The 20,014-nt window shown below is 47.7% G+C and overlaps 1 long non-coding RNA gene across 1 annotated transcript; it reads left to right on the forward strand.

The window, feature by feature from the left end:
• The first annotated feature begins 12,815 nt into the window (after nt 1-12,815).
• LOC144229083 (uncharacterized) lies at nt 12,816-14,197 on the forward strand. Its single transcript, XR_013334349.1, has 2 exons — nt 12,816-12,897; nt 14,121-14,197. It is a non-coding gene; the product is annotated as an uncharacterized LOC144229083 (long non-coding RNA).
• The last annotated feature ends 5,817 nt before the right edge of the window (nt 14,198-20,014 follow it).

Raw genomic sequence — 20,014 nt, forward strand, 5'->3', positions numbered from 1 at the left:
CCACACTGGCTTCCACCCAGAGCTCTCAAGTCCTAAGAGGTCTTTAGAAGCCTTTATACTTGAGATCCGCCCATTGTTCACTTACAATATGGAGCAACACTGTAAAGGACATAGATGTTTTATACCCAGTTGGGTGAAGGGAAGCATTTCTGTGACTGCCTGAAACCCTGACAGCGAAGCCGGGGCCACCCAATGAATGCCACAATTAATTTCCCAGTGCGCAATATTGCCTGCGGGGAGAGGAGGCACCGGTTCATTTCTTATTCATGAAGTCACACTGCCAAGCTTCATTTGCATGAAGTAATTTCTGCTGCTGCTACCCCGCCATAAAATAAATCCGTTTCTCCTACAGGATCTGGTCTTTTTACACCGAGAGAGATGAGTAAGCAATAAATGCTGAAGGAACACACCCTTTGGACCATTTTAATCAGAAACGTGTCTGTAGCTAACAATAAGTGATTTTATCGGAATCTAAAATACCTTGGACTCAAAGTAGCCACATGCAGCTCTACCTCAAGATCTATTTTGGGAAAAGTGTTTAGCATTTTTCTCTGCTTGGCCAAACACTGATATTTCATAACCAGTGGACTTGTGGAAGTATAGTTGTCTGGGGGGAAAAAAAAAAAGAAGAAGAAGGAGAAAGGGAGCGGGGGTCAATATCCTGCCAAACCCTGATGAGATAATTCACGGAAATGACCTTTTGTATGGTGCATCCTGCAAAGATGTCCACATCCGAGTCGTTGGGACCTATGAAGTGTTACTTTACATGCAGATAGGATTTTGCAAATGTAATTAAGGTGGAGGACCTTGACACAAGGGGAGAATGGTGGATTATCTAGGTGAGCCCAATCAAGTCATGTGGATCCTTAAAAAAGTGGAGGAACTTTCCTGACTACAGTCAGTCAGAGAGCTATGACTATAAACGAATGGTCAGAGGGACACAACATTGCTGGCCTTGAAGATGAAGGAAAGGGGTCACAAACCAAGAGTGTGGGTAGTCTCTAGAAGCTGGAAAAATTAAGGGAACAGATTTATTCCTGGATCCTCCGGAAAAAAACACAGCCCTCCTGTCACCTTGATTTTGAGACCCTATCAGACTTCTAACCTAAAGAACAGTAAGATAATAAACTTGTGCTGCTTTAAGCCACTCTATATGTGGCAGTTTGCTACAGCAGTCATAGAAAATGAATATACCTTGTATTAAGAGTTCTCTCCCAGGGCGCCTGGGTGGCTCAGTTGGGTAAGCAACTCAGGGCATCATCTCCCAGTTCATGAGTCCAAGCCCTGCGTTGGGCTTTGTGCTGACAGCTCAGAGCCCGGTGCCTGCTTCAGATTCTGTGTCTCCCTCTCTCTCTCTCTCTCTCAAATAAATAAACATTAAAAAAAAGAGTTCTGTCCCATTCATTAGCTGGGTGGCCCGCCTGAGTCACCTCACCTATCAGAAGTAGGGAAGGTTTTGTAAGTCTTAAAGTGCATTGTGGAGGCAAGATTTTAATATCATTAATATAATTATTCCAGCTGACTACACTCCATGCAAGAGACAGCCCAACTGGGATGGCCAGGCCTCCAATACATAATGCTTAAAAATCATTGAAGCAATTAATGCCAGCTTCGTCCTGAGCAAATATTTTCCCAGGCATCGTTTTTAATTAAAAATGACAAGAAGTGCTTCATCATTTCTTCTGGCCACTTTTTAAGATCCCTCCCAGATATTAACTGGGGAGGGTTGCATCAGCTATTTATTGCCACAATAATGCCATATAACACAATACTCAAAAAATCTGTTGCTGAAAACAAGAAGCACTGATTTCGTTCCTGAGCCGGGGGTCTGTGGTTCAGGCTGGGCTTGTCCGGGAAGAGCTGGCTGTGGCTCAGCTCACTCTTGTGACTGGGGGTCAGATGGCTGCTGGGTGACCAAACTCTTCTCTGTGTGCCTCTCACCATCGCCCAGGCCAGCTTGAACATCTTCTCATGGCAACAGAATTGGACCAGGAGCAGGGATGCGCCAATGTCTTTTCAAACCTCTGCATGTGTCACATGTAACATACCATTGGCCAAAACATGTCACATGTTGAGGCTTAGAGCCAAGTAAATGGTCCTTTAGTGAAAGAAAATGTGAAGGGCATGGATACGGTGGGGTGTGTGTGTGTGTGTGTGCGTGTGTGTGTGCGTGTGTGCGTGTGTGTGTGCGTGTGTGTGTGTGTGTGAAGAATTGGGGCCACTGATATAGTTAATCTACTACAGAGAAGAAAAGCAAAGAAAACTGGGTCACCTTTATTTGAGATTTATTAAGCACTTAATGTAAGCAGAAACTCATCTAGGGGATATGGAGATAAACAAAACCTCTTATGGAGGGATATTTTTTTCCTAATGGAATGCCTAAAATGTGTGCTTATAGAGCAAAAGAACAGCATTTGATGCACTCCTACAACAAGCCAGGCCCAGGCCAGTCACTGGGGACATAGCTGTAAATATTATGTTATCTCACTGACTATACAGTAGCTCTGGAAGGTGATCACTATGCTCGTCCCTATTTAACAGGCAGGGAAATCAACGCTGAGCAAGGGGAAGCTCTGTATACGCCCAAGTTCAAGATACTGAGCTACATTTATCTCATTCCAAAACCCAGATTCATTCTACCCCACTCTGAAAAACATTCTTCCACTGGTTTAACAGACATTTAAGTGCCAGGCACTGTCCACATCTCCTTAGAAATGACTCATGATACTTCCCCCTTCCAGCATCGATCAGACATCACCAACTGCAAAGAGAATCCTTACCTTCTCCCGCCTCTCCCCTGGTTGGTGTCATCATGGTTCAGAGATGCTAACCAGCTCCTTTTAAAAAAATGCAACAACAAAAACCTTCTAGGAGGAACAATTCATCATCATTACTACAGCCTCTGGTTCACTTCCATCTTAGGTGCCCGGCCTTCAAAGAGGTTCCACGTCATTAATTGCTCACCATTTAGACCAATTAGATGAGGTGAGCACTCCCGGAGAAATCATGCTACCCAGGTGGCAAAGGCAGCGATCCCTGCATAGGGTTTGGCTCTGCCCTCTAAGAAATATATGTAATAGTCCAGAGGTGGTCTGAGCAGGTTCCCTGGGCCGTATGGTTCAAATAAAATCGAACGAGCTGTAGACAAACAGTGACTGCGGATTTATTTCAACAACACAGATTTGAACATGATGAGAGGTTAAACTAATGGTTTAACCATAGTACCTTGCTACCAAGTGACGAAAAACCTCGGGGAAAAGCTACTTTAATAACAGAGTTGTCAACTTAGTGAATTAAACCTGACTGAGCAAGGCTTTGTACATCTGCTTGTGACATGACACTCAACAGCATATGCCGAACCCAGATTATGAGCTACTTGAGAACAAGGACCTTGCTGTGTTTGGAGCATAGCAGACAGTAAGCGCTCAGTCAATGATTGAGGGAATGAATGTGCCCGATGCGTGAATGGATGGGTAAGAGGAAGACAGACAGCCAGATGGATAGATGAATGAATACAACGGGATAAATCTGGGGATAGACAGGTAGGAATAAACGTTTGCGGAATAAATAAATAAATGGGTTTGTGATTTTTTAAAAGTAAAGTTCCACGATATTTACAGGGTTGGGTGGGAACGGGAAGAGAACATTTACTGAGTACCTTCTGCAGATCAACATGAAGTATATGTTTTCTCCTTCAGTTTTAAGTGCACCCCTCCAGAGTTGGCTTGATCAGCCTCTGGGTACAGAAAGGGACACACTGAGGCTCAGAGAGGGGAGCCTCTACTTAGGGGACCTGGCCAAAGAAGCCAGGGTTCAAACCTAAGTCTGCCAATTTCCTGAAGCCCATGCCCTTCTCAGCTGGGAGTTGGGAGGATTCTGGGGGATCTGGTTTTGCAGCTGGGGAAACTGAGGCGGGGGAAGTACAATGATTTGACCACAGCCACCAGCAGGTCAGTGTCAAATAAGAACCAGGGGGCTGCCTGGGTCTGTTGTCCTGTTCTCCGGAGAAGCCATTCAGTGCACGGAGATGGCCCAGAGAGACTGGAGCCCCTGGGGCAGCATATAGAGCCCGGAGCCTGGGCTCTGGAGCCACACTGCCTGCATTTGAATCCTGGCTCTATAACGTCCCAAGTGCATGTTCTTATGCAAGTTACTGAACTTCTTAGTGCCTCAGTTTCCTTACCTGTAAAATTAGGACAATGATAAAATGATTTCAGGATGACTATGAGCACTGAAATGAGCTCTGATAGTCTCTGGCTGAGAATAAGCAAGCCATGGACGTTCACGACCATTCTTAGAGCTGGCTGTTTCAAGCTCCCTTTTGTTGCTTGCTGCTCCAAACCTGACAACCCCCAACTCTACATTTGAGCAGAAAGGAATTCACGGGGGACCTTCTGCCAGTTGATGTTTAGGAGCGGAACATTCTGAAAGGGAACTGCATTTTCTCTCTGTGGCTTTCAGGTCACAAGTTCAGGTGGTGGGCTCACCTCCTGGCTAGCAAAATTCATTCACTCCCACTCTATGATTAATGACTGCTGAATGCCCTGAGCCATGTGGACCCTGGGGCCTGGGGCTGCAGCTGTTTGTATAACCGTGGAAATGTAAGGACAAAATTCTAAAATAGGAAGGGAGCCTGGGAAATCTGAGGCTGTGAAGAGCGAAGCAATAGCGAATGCATTAGGCCACTCCAGGGAGACGCCCACCCCACATTCTAAAAGTTTCCACTCAACCAGAGGAATATANGGAAAAGAGTTATCCATTATTAAACACCTACAATACACTAAGACTATTTTATTTCACATATACTCATATAGCACTTAAGAAGTGCCGGACACGGTGCTAGGCACTTTATAAAAATGCTCATTCAATCCTCGTAACAACCTCATGAAGCAGAGCCTATGATTATTGCCATTGTATAGCGGTGGAAAGGCAAAAAGAAGTGGAGAGGCAAACAGAAACTTTCTTAAAGTCAAATAGCCAATATCTGGTAGCACCAGGATTCAACTCTTTAAGTCTATACACTGGGATAAGTACTGTTCACTGTTAGTCCTAAGAGCAACCTTGAAGGTGGCTGCTATCACTCTCTGCTTTATAGGTGAGGAATCTGAGGCACAGGATGGTTAAGTAATGTGTCCAAGCACAAGTGAAATTCTGAATTAACCCTAGGTTTGGATGAACTCAAAGCCTGTGCCTCCTGTTTCGTCATTAAAAGCCAACCTGGCTTTAAGCAAAAATAGTCAAGTAGAGTAGATGTTTTAGTGATGACTTATCAAAAATGTCCTGGAATAATTCTCATTTCATTCATTTTTGAGAGAGAGAGAGAGAGTAGGGAAGAGACAGAGGGGAGAGGGAGAGAAAGAATCTTAAGCAGCCTCAACTCCCAGTGTAGAGTCCAACACAGGACTTGATCTCACAACTGTGAGATCATGACCTGAGTCAAAATCAAGAGTCAGATGCTTAACCAACTGAGCCACCCAGGCGCACCTCAAGCCATTTTAAAAACAGATTTTTCTTAACTGCCTGTTTTGGAAGCCAGTCTCCAAGATGGCCGCCAGTGATCCTTGCCTCCTGGTAATCATGCCCTTGTGTAGCCTTCTCCTACACTGAACAGGACTGAGCTGTGTAACAAATAGGATACTGCAGATCTGATGTCCTGTGACTTTGAAGGCTAGACCATAAAACATGTTGGGGTTTCTGCCTTGTTCCTTCTTGAATCACTTGCTTCAGAAGAAGTCAAATCTCCTGCCGTCAGGACACTCAAGCAACCCGTTAAAGAGGTCCACCAGGCAAGGACCTTCTCCAGCCATCAGCACCAACACTCCAGGCATGTGACTGAATCATCTTAGAGGTGGATCCTCCAGCCCCGGTTGAGCCTTCAGATGAATATGGCCTGCCTGACATCTCCACTGCAACCTTCTGAGAGACCCTCAGTCAGAACGACCCAGCTAAGCGGCTCCCATATTCCTGGCCCTCAGAAACTGTGGGATAATAAATGTTCTATAGTTTTAAGTCATTAAGTTTTAGGGTAATTTATTACACAGTAATAGATAAGATAATCACATATTTAAAACATGAATTTTTAACCCTTTTAAAGCTTTTTTCTAATCAGAAAATTTCTGAGAATGTATCTATACTTTATTTAGAAAAAACAATCACATGGTGACTCTGATTTTCACCCAAAGCCATATCCCCCAGATCCTCTCTAGCCCTAGTCTATGGAGATATTCCCTCTTTTTGGTTTTTCTGTTCCTAAAATTCTCCCTCTGTTTGGGTCTCAGCTGCATTCACTGTGTTAGATGAGAGGTGGGACAATGTAATCTCTAAATCCAACAGATCAGCCCCCTCTATTCTCTGTATCTCTCCTCTCTCCCCTCTCCTCTCCTCTGTCTCAATGGCCCTCCCTCACCCCTGCTTAAACATCACCTTATCACAGAAGCCTTGGCAGCAATGTCTGCCACCATCCACCCCTCCCCCAGCCTGCCTATTCTCCTTACGGATTTACTTTTTTCTCTGTAAGTCTTATCACCATTGTGTGTGTGTGTGTGCATGCGTGCGCGCGCGCACACACACGTAGTATAAATGCATCAGAGACATACGTTTAAACTTTGTGAAGCAGAGACAGTTTCTGGAACATGGTTTCTCCCTCAGCAAACGCTGAATGAATGAATGGCAGTTTGTTTATGACTAAGTACTCCTATATGTTCTGCAGTATAGATGTTATTCACTATGTGTAACACCTCCTCCGGGCAGCTTTCCCTTTGCCAGTCTTTTTTAAAGTTTAGTAACTTATTTTGAGAGAGAGGGAGAGGGAGAGAGAGGAGGAGAAAGAGAAAAAACATGAGTGGGGGAGGGGCAGGGGAGAGAGAGAATCCCAAGCAGGCTCCTCACTGTCAGGGCAGATCCTGACGCGGGGCTCGATCTCACAAACCGTTGAGATCATGACCTGAGCTGAAATCAAGAGTCAGAAGGTTAACTGACGGAGCCACCCAGGCGCCCCCACTTTGCCAGTCTTAATCGCAGGCCCCCTCAGCGCCCTTGTAGCCGAGTTTGCTTCCGTTCCTCATAGCAGAAAACACAGCACACAGCAGTCCGTTGAGAGTGTGTTACGCCCACTGGAGTCTGCACATCTGGACACGGCCTCATTCCTGGCTCCCCTGACGTCAAGCCTGGAGCCCCCTTGCTGAATGAATGAAGGACACAGCCAAGGTGAGATAAGGAAAGAACAAAGTAAATAAAGAACTCAGCCGTCACAGGCTGAGCAGACAGCTGGGGTCACGCTGTGACCCGAGGGGTTGCCAAGTGTCCCCCTCCCACCATCCAGCCACAGAGTTACCTCCGGGTCCTCTGGACACCAGGGCGCTAGGGGCATAAGTTTCCCTGCGAGGCGGTCCCTCATCTGTTCCCACAACTCTCCTATAAGGGACAGAGATGAGGCCCAGCAGAGGCAGAGGGGGAGACGGGGTGCAGCGGCCCTGGTCAGGGGCCCCAGTACCACAGTTGTCCACTGGCCAGCGGGGTCTGCAGGGCCCCAACAACACGGACACAGCCACCATGGACCTAGCTCTTAGGCCTCGCAACCCCGTCCTCCCGTGGGAGCCGGTGGACCGAGCCACACAGGGCAGGCACTCAGGACTCCGGGGCCTCCGGTGATCTTCAGCCAGGTCGTACACCAGACTCATCTGCAGAACAGTGATTCCGTGAAGCCTGGCGTGGGGTCCTGTTCCCTCTAGAATCAACCAGCTGCACGGGTGACTCTGATGTAGCACCTGGGCTGAGAACCTCCACATTTAGAGCACAAACTTTGCAAACAGACGCATCGGGGTTCACACACCGGCCCAGCTACTAATGATCTGTGTGGTGTTACCTCTCCGAGCCTTAACTTTCCTCATCTGTAAAATGGGGACCACTTTATAGGGAGGTATGAGGATTAAATGATGTATCAGCATTAACTCACATTGATTAAGAGCACATATTGATTAAGTGTATGGGAAGTACCAGTACATGGTAGCTCAAAGAAGAAAGGTGTGGAGCCTAGGAAGAATACCAACCTAGGAGCAAGCTGTCGTCACCTGGGAGCCAACACTTCAGAGATCCCAGGGGGCCTGGCCTGAGTCCCTTGGACGTCAGTGAATAACGACGTGTACCAGGAAGCCCCCAGTTGGTGGGTGCTCCTGTCTCAGTGACCCGCCTGGGCCCCTCCACCGCCCTACTCAACCTCCCCGAGCTGTCTTGTCTCCTGTTCTCCAGGGCACTCAAACCAGGCACCGACACACCACGGCACCCGGGTCAGCGACTGGTGTGCCGGGGCCCGTGTCCCAGAGGCCACCTGCCGGGTCTGCAGGGGCCAGGCTGGCATCTTTCAGCACGCAGCTGCGGGCCCAGCCAGGGGGGAGATACAACAATTCTCTACTCAGAGGATTTGCAAAGTACACAGCACATGAACTAAGTGCATGAGGCTTAGGGGGCTAATGTCGTGCTTGCTTCCCTGCATGTTTTTTCAAGCAAATAACTCTTCTTCGCCGTAGAGAACAGAGAACTGGACGCCACTCTCTTGCTGGCATTCATGAGGTGCAGGAGGCCTTCCTCCAGGTCAAAGAAGAGGCCGGAAGGAAATGCTCGGGAGGGATGACGGGGAAGGGAGCAGTTTTCCCTGGTAGCTCTACCTAGAGCCGGGTCTCTCCGACATCCCCTGCCCCTGTCCTACGACACTCCATCTGGCCAGAGAGGGCTGACCGTGGGGGCTCCTAGCCACCAGCTCCCTACAGAATGAGCCACTCCAAGACTGGGGGCAGCTCAGGGATGCCTAGAGCTTTTATGAAAGGGACATAATGTTGTGTTTAATGATAAATTATGAGAATATTTCATATCCGTTGCCATAACGTAGACAATACAGAAAGGCTTACAGAACAAGGCAAAATTACTAAACTCCACATCTTCGAGATAAGTATGGCCGGTGCGTTTCCCACCTGATACATCCGAACTTCCAGAATCATGCTGTGCAAATACGTGTGCAATGTGCTTTCTAGTTTCTACTAACGTATCTTTTGATCATCTTTATTGTGTTAGTAGTGATGACGGCGATGCTGCTACCTTTAGTCCAGGGTACGATCCCACTGGAGGAGAAAGAGTGGGGGAGGGGAAGAACAGGAGGGAGGAGGGGGAGACAGAGGGGAGAAAGATTGCTAGCTTTCACAGTAATTACACTGAGCTAGGCATTATGCTAAGTGCTCTACACACCTTATTTTATTTTATCCTTCTAACAACATTATAGGCCCACGCTATTATCCTCAGCCTGCTTCGTCGGTAAGGAAACAACGCACAGAGGTGAAGCGGAAGTGGCTCCAGTCGCAGAGCTGGTAAGCGGCCAAGGTGAGGCTCAGACTCGGGTCTCTAACTTCAGATTCCACATCCTTAACTCTCAGCCCCTGCTCTGTTATGTACCATGTTCCAGCTAACCTCTCCATTACTAGCGGAAATGTAGGTCGTATCCATTTCTTGTGCAATAATAAAAACTAATTATACTGAATATCTTTTTGCACATGACATTATGCATTATCTAATTATACCCTTTGGATAAATTCCTGGAAGACAGGGTTTTTAACCCTTTTGGAAAAGAGAGCTCTACTATCTGTATCCATTGGGATGAGCTTTTGCTAAATACAACTGAGAAAGTAAAAACAGCACTGGTTTAAATGAGGCAGAGGTTTATTCTTATATAAAGAAGTCTGAAGACAGACATTGTATGGTGGCACATGAGGGAGTCAGGCTCCGTCTACCTTACCTTCCGCCCTCCTTAGGGTGTGGCATTTATCCTCATAGTCCAAGATGGCTGTTAAGAGCTACAGTCATCACAGCCAAGTTCCAGGCAGCTGGATAGAGGAAGTGACAAAGAACAGTGTGGCCCATCTCTTTAAATACCTGCTGATTTATAACTTAATAAACTTAGTAACATGTCCACAGTTAGCTGTAAAGGAAGCTGGGAAGTATAGTGTTTCTCAGAGTGGGGCTACGCACCCAGCTAAATACTGGAGCTCTGGTGGAGCTATGGCGGAAAAAAAAAACAACAACAAAGTATCTTCCAGCCTCCCTGTAGATCCCATGCCAGTGTCCTTTTCAAGAGGCAGCGGGAGAATCGTGGGCCGAGATGTCAGGCATGAACTCGGAGAGGAGAGCTATCTTTGTAAGAACTATCATAACCATGCTACTTAACCCTTCTCCCGTACCTAGTGTATTCCAACACTCCCCAAGATAGTGCTCGTATCACCTCTGATCTCCCAGGGCAAAGCTGGGAATCGGGCTCAGGGGGTTCCCCGTCACGTATTGAGCACCTACTCTGTGCATCTCATTTTAACTCCTGGCATCCAGGCTGCTGCTTGGCCTCTCAAAGTGCCCTCCTGCAAGACTGCGACTAGACTGTCATCCACGAATGAAGGATTGAGAGAAAAGTGGTAAATGCTACTCAAACAGCCTGTGACCAGGGAAGCTGGTCACAGGGAAGAATTAAACACTACTGTACTTAGAACCAGAGTCTCTGCCTTTTCCATGTCGTAATGCAGAGTCTTGCTTTCTTTTCAAAGAAACTATTATTAGAAGTGACAGTAGAGGGAGAGAGGCACCAGGATTTTCAGACTATAGAACACCCTCCTTCCCTGCCCACCCCTACACGGGCTTAAGGCACTATTGCTGAGTCCTAGGGTTTGGGTGATTTGCAGGCAGAGTTTCACCCTAAGGTACAGGTCTCTGGGGAAGGGGTGGGGGCCTTGGATCTTGGCCAGAGATACTTATCCTTAGCTGAGACAGTCTCATTACCTCTGTTGGGCAGGGGAGCTTTTTGGACATGACCAACTCTGCCTAGGGAAAAGCAGACCCTTGGAGAGCAGAATAGATGCAGGATTCTGGACCCAAGAAAGTCTCAACTGTGTGACAGAGTCCTGAGAGCAGACACCTCGATGTCCTTGAGAGAGGGTGGCCTGCCCAAGTGAGCCAAAGCATCTCGGGGCAAAAAGCTTGTCTCTCTCTCTCTCTCAACCCCCAAGGGATGAGAACAGGCAGGGCCACCCTCTAGACTGGAAGTTCTGTAAGTTGGCATCTGAAATGCTATGCCAAGAGTTTGGCCCCAGGAATTGCTCATAGTAAACACTCAATAAATGGCAGCCATTTGTACATTGGTATGTCAATAATGATGCAAAGGTAAATGCTTGTTTATTTGAGTCATTAGTAGCACTAACCAGCTGCTAGTTCTGTATGTTACCGAATTTAATTCTCAGCCCAACACTGTGGGGCGAGTGTTACGATTTCCGCTTCAGAGATGATGAAGTGACACACGGTTGGGAAGGAGCAGACCTGGGATGTGACCCCCAGTGTCCCCCACCCCCATCCTTTACTCTGCCACCTGTATATCTGTGCCACTGAGTCCTTTCTTAGTTTTTCTCAAAGAGAACATCTTCCATCCAGAGCCATTCCCCACCCAGCAATGACTACAGGTTGAATCAGTAAAAGGGATGAGAAATCAATCCTCAAACGTATAGAAGACTAATGTGACTAATAAACTGGGTTAAAGCATCACTGTATTTAGACTCATTTTTGTCGCTTGTATCTTTTCAACTGACAGATACAGGAGGCAAAATTACTAAGGTGGAGCAAGGCAGCGTTCCCTGAAATCTTGAACTTGTGACTCATTAAGGTCATCGTGCTAACCCAACCCCCTCTCTGACACATGGCGAAACTGAAGCAGGGGAGGGGCGATGCCATGTCTGAGATCACTTAGTGTCAGCACCTGATGTTCTCCTTACTTCTCTGAAGTTGGAGAAGGAACTTCCTAATTTTTAGGATATCTCCATTTCTTAGGGCTTCCAGCCACGGCTCCCTAAAACTCTGGGGGCATGTAGAAGTCACCTGTTCTGTAACAAATTGTCCCCAAGCTTTGTGGCTTGGAGCAGCAATTTCTATGGGTCGGTAATCCAGGCACAGTTAAACTGGATCCTCTACTGCAGTGTCTCTTACAGGCTTGGATCCAGGTGCTACCTGGGGTAGAGTCGTGCCAACGGTCAATTGGGGAAGAATGTGCTTCCAAATTCATGCACATGGTTGTTGGCATGATTCAGTTCCTTGAACACAGTTGGACTAAGGGCCTTAGTATCTCACCAGCTGTTGGCCAGAGGCTCCTCCCAGTTCTTACCACTTGAACCTTTTCAACTGCCAGTGTGCTTCATCGAAGCAAGGAAGCTGAGAAGCCAATAGAGGGAATCTAGCAAGACAGAGGTCACAGTCTTTTGTAACCTGACATGAATGTGACATCTCTACATCACTGCCATATTCTATTTTCTAAAAACAATTCTCTGGGGGAGGGGGCCACACAAGGGAGTGAATTCTAGAAGGCAGAGGTCATTAGGAACAAGCCAGAAGCTACGTATGGCAAAGCACTATCTCCATTTCCCATTTTCCAAAGTGGTTTCTTTTCCTTAGGAAGAAAATTTTAAACAGGAATGCCTTTCAGCACTGAATTGACGGCGTCACTTCTGGGTGACCTTGCAAGTGTCAAGTCTTTGCATTTAAATAATTTTTTAATGTTTATTTCTTTTTTTGAGTGCACACAAGAGAAAAACACAATACTAGTGAGGAAGGGGCAGAGAGAGAGGGAGACACAGTATCCAAAGCAGGCTCCAGGCTCTGAGCTGTCAGCTGTCTAACAAGGGGCTCAAACCCACAAACCGTGAGATCATAATGGAGTCAAAGTGAGACTCTTAACCAACTGAGCCACCCAGGCGCCCCAAGTCTTTGCGTTTTAAAACCACTGAGCCAACCTCTCTCTTCAGGATCTAGACTCCAGGAGCATTACACCTGCCCTCTAGGCATTTTCCAGACAAAGGCACCCAGAAGGAGAAGCGACTTACCCAGGTAATGCGCCTAGGCCCTATCCTTTGGTCTTTGAGCCCAGGGCCACTCTGGGTAGGGTGGGTCCACTCCAATCCTGATTACCCTCTCAGTGCAGCTAATTGATTGCCATTTTCCCTGGGCATCCTGTGGGGCCTCTGGAATCTCTGGGAGTGCAGAGCACTGACTCAAGGATCCTAGAGAGTTCTTTGATAGATCGAGGATGGTTCTAGATCTGAGGGACTATCCACATTCATTCCTTCATTCACTCACTCACAGGAGGCTTCAGAGAAAAGCGCCTGAGCCGAGTCTTATAGGATGAAAGGTGGGGAGGGCGGATGAGACAGAAAGAACTGAGGACTGAGAATAGTGGGGGAGCCCATTAGCCAGCAGCTTCAGAGGCACAGGGGCCTGGGGGAGATTAGAAATGGGTGCATGGAAACCTTCCCTGCTCCTAGGCAGCCGCCCCCAACTCCACCCACAGCTATTCTGAAAGCACCCATTTTTGCCGGGTTCACCTCACACCCCAGAGGCTCCTTGGGGCAAACATCAGAGGAAGGTTATTTTGTGCCTCTTGGGCAAGGCTACTGAGAGAGGTGCTTTTGCTGTACCCCACTCCTGATGGGCTGCAAAGCTCCCCCCACTCAGAGAAGTGGGCCGTGCCAAGCTTCCACAGCTGGGTCAAGTTGAGGCACGTGATAAAGGGGGTTTTTCAGGTTCCTTTCCCCAGCCCTGCAGCCTGAAGCAGGCCCACCCTGCATAATGCAATGCCATGGGGCCTACTGCTGCCATAGTTAGGAGCCAGGCCATGTTTCCGCCAAGGCACCTCCACCCATAGCATCCCACCCCTGGACGCTCTGCGCCTTAACATTTGAAGCCATCCTCTGCCCTGCTGACACCATTTCTTTCTCTTTTCCTCCCTCCCTCCCTCTGTTCCTTCCTTCCTTCCTTCCTTCTTCCTTCCTTCCTTCTTTCCTTCCTTCCTTCCTTCCTTCCTTCCTTCCTTCCTTCCTTCCTTCCTTCCTCCTTCCTTCCTTCTTCTTTCCCTTCCTCCTTCCTTCCCTCCTTTCTTACTCCCTCCCTTCCTTCCTTTCCCTTGATAGATTCTCCCATAACAAAATTCATTCTACCCATGTGCTCCTTCAAGAATCTGCTTCACAGGAAACAAATTTAGTCTGTCGGGAGTTAATGGGTGGAAATGAGTTTATTCAATTCACTTCTAAGATACTGTATTTAAATGTTGACAGGTGACTTCTGGATACCAGTGTTCCCAAAAGAGTGACTGCAGTTGTTGAATTAACAGGGGTGGAAAAGATATTCAGAGGTGGATGGGCCTTCCAGTGTCTCCCACATCATGCCCTATATGCTGGTAACATTCTAGTGGTCTGATCCCAGGAAGAATGGAGGGCAGAGATGGATGAAGTGACCTTATTTTCCTCTATTCTTTCACTTCCCACTTGAACTTGACCACCCAGGGGAAATCTCAAGTCAGCAGGTTCTGGCGGTGAAAAGTCAGGACCGGAGCCTTGGGTATCACCTGGCCTCCAGGCTCCTCCAGAAATCCACACAAGCCCTTTGTGGACGGAAAGATCAGCACCCAAGCAGGGGAAGTGACTTGCCCAAGGTCATATAGCAAGTGTATAGCAAAGTAAGGATCCTGGGACTCTGGAATCCCAGGCCTGTGCTTTGTTTAATGCTGATTTACAGAGGGGTCCATGGATGTTGCCTGTGATAAGTTCTAGGATAGAGCTGAAATGGGGAATCAAGCAACTGAATTTTCAGCCTGAGCCCCTAGTGCCCAGGAAGGACCAAAGCCATCCCAAGAAGCAATGACTTCTCTTGGCCTTTCGAGCACAGCTATCCCATCAGCCCATATGGAAGCCCCCTCCCCTACCTCTCTAGAAGGGTGCTGGGTGGGTCAGGAAGGTGGGCAGGAGAGCAGGCAGAGAAAAGCCAGCCCTGTGCCAGCTGCCAGACATTCAACACTGAGAGGTTTTCCTTATACCTGCTGGCTCATCCATCAGCCTTTTGCCTGCCTGACCCCAGCAGCTGGCAGCTGGGTGGCTAGAATGGGTGTGGGCTGGAGGGTTCAGGTGCTGGCAGGCTGATGAGGGAGGGGGTGGGGTCAGGCTGGACAAAGTCTATTGCCACCTCCCTCTGGGAAAGAAAGACCGGAAGCCAGAAATTCCCCCAAATCCCTGGATCCCTGTGGGAAGAGGGAGCAATCACAGCCTAAGGTCTAAAAGAACAGACTTTAGGGTCCAAGTAAAGGCTTCTCGGGGTCAAGAACTAAAATGTCCCTTCCTCCACACAGAAAAACACCAGTCGGTTAAACTGCTCATCTGGGGCAAGGCTTTCCGGGGCACTATGATGGCTCTCTAGGAAGAGATGCTTTCTAACAGCCAGGGCTTTGCAATAGCGGAGCCAGCAGTGACCTCCCTGTCATCAGAGGGGTACAGAAGTGGCTGGACCAGTATCTGAGGATGCTGAGGAGGTAAGTGAACCCAAAGTACCCCCAGTCTCTCGAAGCAGGAGACAGCATGGTTTGAAGGAAAGAGGCTTTAGGTAATATACTCATTCTCTGAGTGAGTGAGTGAGTGAGTGAGTGAGTGAGTGAGTGAGTATATGTGAAGAGCAGTCACAAATCCAAGGTCATGAGGCACAGGGAGGAGAGGGAGATCAGTATAACTAGACTCAAGAGGCAAAAGAGACAGTACTTTATTTAGCAACAGAGTACTTGAAACCCATCTCCCAATGGTCCGTAACACCCACAGGGGTGGAACGCTGTGGATAAGACCTACTGAGTAAAACACTGGGGCTTCAGAGTCAAGAAGCTGATTTGAGTTCTGGCTCTGCTCCTTCCTGGGCAAGTTACTTGGCCTCTCTGTGCTTCCAGCTTTGCTTCTGAAAGACCCAGTAGAATTGCAGTCCTCACTTGCCTACAACAGGTGTTTGAGGGTCTGACTGAATCGGAGGACAGGCTCTAAGCCTTGCACAATGCCTGGTACACAGTAAGTGGGGCTCAGTAAATGGAAGCTGCTGTTTGTGTGAGGATGGAGGTATGGGGCCAAGTGATGGTGCACAGGGGCAACAAGAGGCATGGTGGGAACGTTAGCTGCTGCCCAGGCATCAGCCCCTCCCCAAGAATGCCCAAACACATGTACGTGCTCACACACACGCATACTCACATGTGTGAACATGTGACTGTGGAGTCTGCATGAAGGGAGAGGCTGAAGCAGGCACCCCTGCCTCAAAAAGAACACCCATTACCCTGTGATGAATAGCACAAAGGTGTGCTGGGAATCACTCAGGCATCCTGACAGTGAGTCCAGGTCACTGGCCACTTGGCCAGCTCAGGCTGACTCCTTAGCCTCTCAGGACCTTGCCTGGCCTATGCCAGGTATCCTGGCTTGCAAAGGCTGCCAGAGCGGGCTGTGCTGAGTGGTCAGAGTGGCTCACATCAACCTTCCCCCATCATCACTATTGACTGCAACCTCCATCTACAGCGAGTTTACATGTATCTGTAAGCATTGCTTTGGCCATGGCTTCACTTGGGGAAAGCTGCCTTCTTCTTCCACAGGCAACAATAACCCAGGGGTCCCCAGAGACTTTCATTCTGCCCAGGACAGCTGAGTTTAGATGGAGACAGCCCAGGTAATAGGATACTCATTCAGCAGCGCATCTCATGCCTGGAGGCTTCCTACAGAACCCGGAGGCTAACCACAGAGCAGCAGAGGGCTTATAGGGAAATTCAACTTGGAGTTGATTCTGGAGCTGATGTCTTCCTCTTTCCAGTGACTAGGTAGAGGGCCTTTAGTTTCATCATCTATAAAATGGGAATGATAATGGCACTTGCCTTCTGGGGTTGTTGTGAAATATAGTTAGATTACAGTAAAGTTCTGGGCAGAGTGCTTGCACATAGCAAGCTCTCAATAAATGAATGATGAATTTAAAATTACAAATGTAACTTGTACTTTTCTTTTTAAATTATCTTTCTCTAGAGAAAGCATTAAGAATTTTCCACCAGGGGCGCCTGGGTGGCTTAGTCGGTTAGGCGTCCGACTTTCGCTTAGGTTATGATCTCGCGGTTCGTGGGTTCGAGCCCCGCGTCGGGCTCTGTGCTGACTGCCAGCTCGGAGCCNATTTTCCACCAGATCTCTTGATTATTTGCTCAGGATTCTGTCTTTGACAGCAAGACTACGGGACATGCTATCAGTGATATTATGGAAACCACCCATCATTGACCTTTTACTATTAAAGTGGCTGGTGTTCAGTAAATGTTCAGGAAGGGGTAGATTCTTTCTTGCCCCACTCACCCTTTGTGAGATACCCCTGAGACCCACGGTTGATATTCAATGGCCTTTAAGTACATTGGTAGACGTGCCAAAGTCTACCACAAGTTATGTCTTAAGACACACCTGGCATAGAATAAAAATTTATCCTTAAGAGCAGCCTCTTTGTATTGACAAATATTATTATGTGCCAGGCACGGTTCTAAATGCTTCACATGGATTATTTCATTTAATCTTCCAAATAAGTTCACAGACAAGGCTATTGCTATGACCTCATTTTGTAGACGGTAAAACAAAAGTTTAGAGGGGTTAAGTAATTTACCCAAGGTCACCCAATTAATAAGGGGAAAATACAGAACTTGAACCCAGGTCTTTTTGAAATACAGCTTATGTATTTAGCAATAAATAGCCACAAGATAAAAATGAGGCTTCAGGGCTTTACAGAGGAGTGGTACAGACATCCACACTTGAAGTCCCACTAAGTGATACAGCCTATGTGTCAGAGATAGCCCTTGCAAGAACTCGTTCCTTCCCACTAAACTTTGGGCTGGTTTGCAAGCCACGGTTCATATGCCCAGCCCAGGGGCCAGGTCCCCACCTGGCTCCTGGCTCTTCTATCAGCCAGAAGCCACCTCTGTCCTTACCCACCCAGTTACAGATGCCAGGAGCTACAGATTTACCAGGGCCCCTTGGGGAATATTTGAAAGTGCAGCACTCTTGAGGATACTGGTGGTTTGATTCAGTAGTGTACCAAGAATTGCAAATGGCCCTATGGCCCATCTCTACAAATTACTGATTCGTTCACCAGTCTATACTGCAGGAGCTGGAGATCCCCATGGCTGAGGTCTCCAGACTTCCACACAACCTATCTGCTCTGCTCCCACACCACCATCCTTCCGGTAGGCTCCCTTTGCTGAGGGCACCATTGGCCAGCTAGCAGCCCCAAAGAGGATTCCAGAGAGGGAGAGCATGAATAAGAAAAGAAAGACAGACAGACAAAGAGCCCAGCAGCAGCTGGTAGGAGAGGCTGGATTCACACCTCTAATCTGCTTCTGCAGATTATGCTTCATGCAGTCAATAGGGGAGAAATGCCATGATTTACATGACAAGAACCAAAGGAGAGAATTATAGCAAATCAATTCTGCACGAGGAGATAAGCCCCATATTTAATGTATGCAGTGAAAGGTAGAAATTCAATTCTCATAATGTCAGATGATGCTGATTAAACCTGACATTCATTATTAGTATGATGATTTTTCCTTCTCTTCTTGGGTTTGAAGAACAAACAGGCCCTATAAAGACAGGGTTGTAGAACATCATTGTAATCGGACAGCTGAATGAAGAAACGGCTGCTCTGGCCACCACCCCTGACGACCCCCTCAGGAAAAGGAGCTCTTGAAACTGCACCAGTCACTGTTACCGAAGCTGGCAAAGGGCAAACGGTACAGCACAGCTTCGGGAAACTCAGGGAATGGAAATCTGGTGCAGCCATATACAAGCTGCATGCCTTTCTTGGGCCAATTTTCATCTCTGAGCCCATCTTCTCCTTGACCAAATGACTGAGATTAGTCACCAGTAGCATTCCCCAAAATCTCAAAGATGCCTCATGAAAAGGGGGTCCTCTAGACAAATATGTGAGGATTTGCCATATATGATAGCCTTCTCTCGGACCTTCGTGATGTCTGACAAGTCGTGCGGCAAAGAAACCTATTTAATTTTGTATCACCCTGGGGTTCCTTAAATCAGAGTTGACAAACTTTTTTGTGAACAGGGTCAGACAGTAAATATTTTAGGCTTGCCAGATCATCCAGGCTGTTACAACTACTCAACTCTACTGTTACAGTGGAAAGCAGCCACAGACAATATATAAGCAAAAAGGCTTGACTGCATTTCAATAAAGCTTTATTTAAAATACAGCTGCAGGGCCACAGTTTGCCAATCTTTGCCCTTGACCATGAACTGCCCCAGCCCAGCTTTCTTTTCTAGGCAGGACCTACTAAAAGGTCAAGTAACACAGCAGGTGAGAAGTGGGGTTGAAATCCCAGTTCTGCCAGTTAGGGATTCTGAATTTTCGGTAAATGACTTAAGCTCTGTTACAGCTGCCGGCATACAGATGTGGAGTCAACATGACAGTTTATTGAAAGAATGTAAAATACTTGGCACGGCCACTGTCACCTAAGCACCCGCTAATTATTCATGTTGTTGATGACAGTTCAGTTGTTATTACTAATATCAGTATCCAGTGGTGGAGTGTCCTTTGGAATGTCCAGAAGAAACAATCTCCAAAGAGTCCCCTTGCTTGTGTTCTGCTAGGAAGTGAGGAGCGGGGAAGACTGACCATGAGTTTGTCACCAGAGTGACGCAGCCACAGCCCTCTCGTGGAGTTTCCAGACTCTCATCATTAATTTCCCATCAGAGTTCATCCTCTCCGACCTCCCTGTCAGAGAAGTTTCTTTAGCCTCCTTTCAGCTCAGTTAATTACAGCCGACAGTGACTGGGCCACCAAATGAACTACGGCTCAACTCACAGCTGCCCCCTAGACTCAGCTCCAGCCAGCTGGCCGGGGCAGCCTAGGGAGAAAGCCCACCCACCTCTGTGGGCCCGGTCTGGACCGCCAACGTCAGGGACACCTCCAAAAACTGGGAGCACACCTATCTCACATAACAAAACACAGATGCCTGGCAAAGCCTCCTTCTTCATGATCTCCTGGTGGGGAAAGCCTCATTTCTAGAGTAGATGTTGTATTCGCACCAGAATTTCTGACCTGACAAGTAAGGAGCCTTGCCTTGGGACAGAGGAGGAGGAATGCCTGGTGATGTTTAGGGAAGCCAGCAGGAACGGGAGATGGG

The sequence above is a fragment of the Crocuta crocuta genome, unplaced genomic scaffold, assembly GCF_008692635.1.
Source record: "Crocuta crocuta isolate KB4526 unplaced genomic scaffold, BGI_CrCroc_1.0 scaffold233, whole genome shotgun sequence".
Lineage (NCBI taxonomy): Eukaryota > Metazoa > Chordata > Mammalia > Carnivora > Hyaenidae > Crocuta > Crocuta crocuta.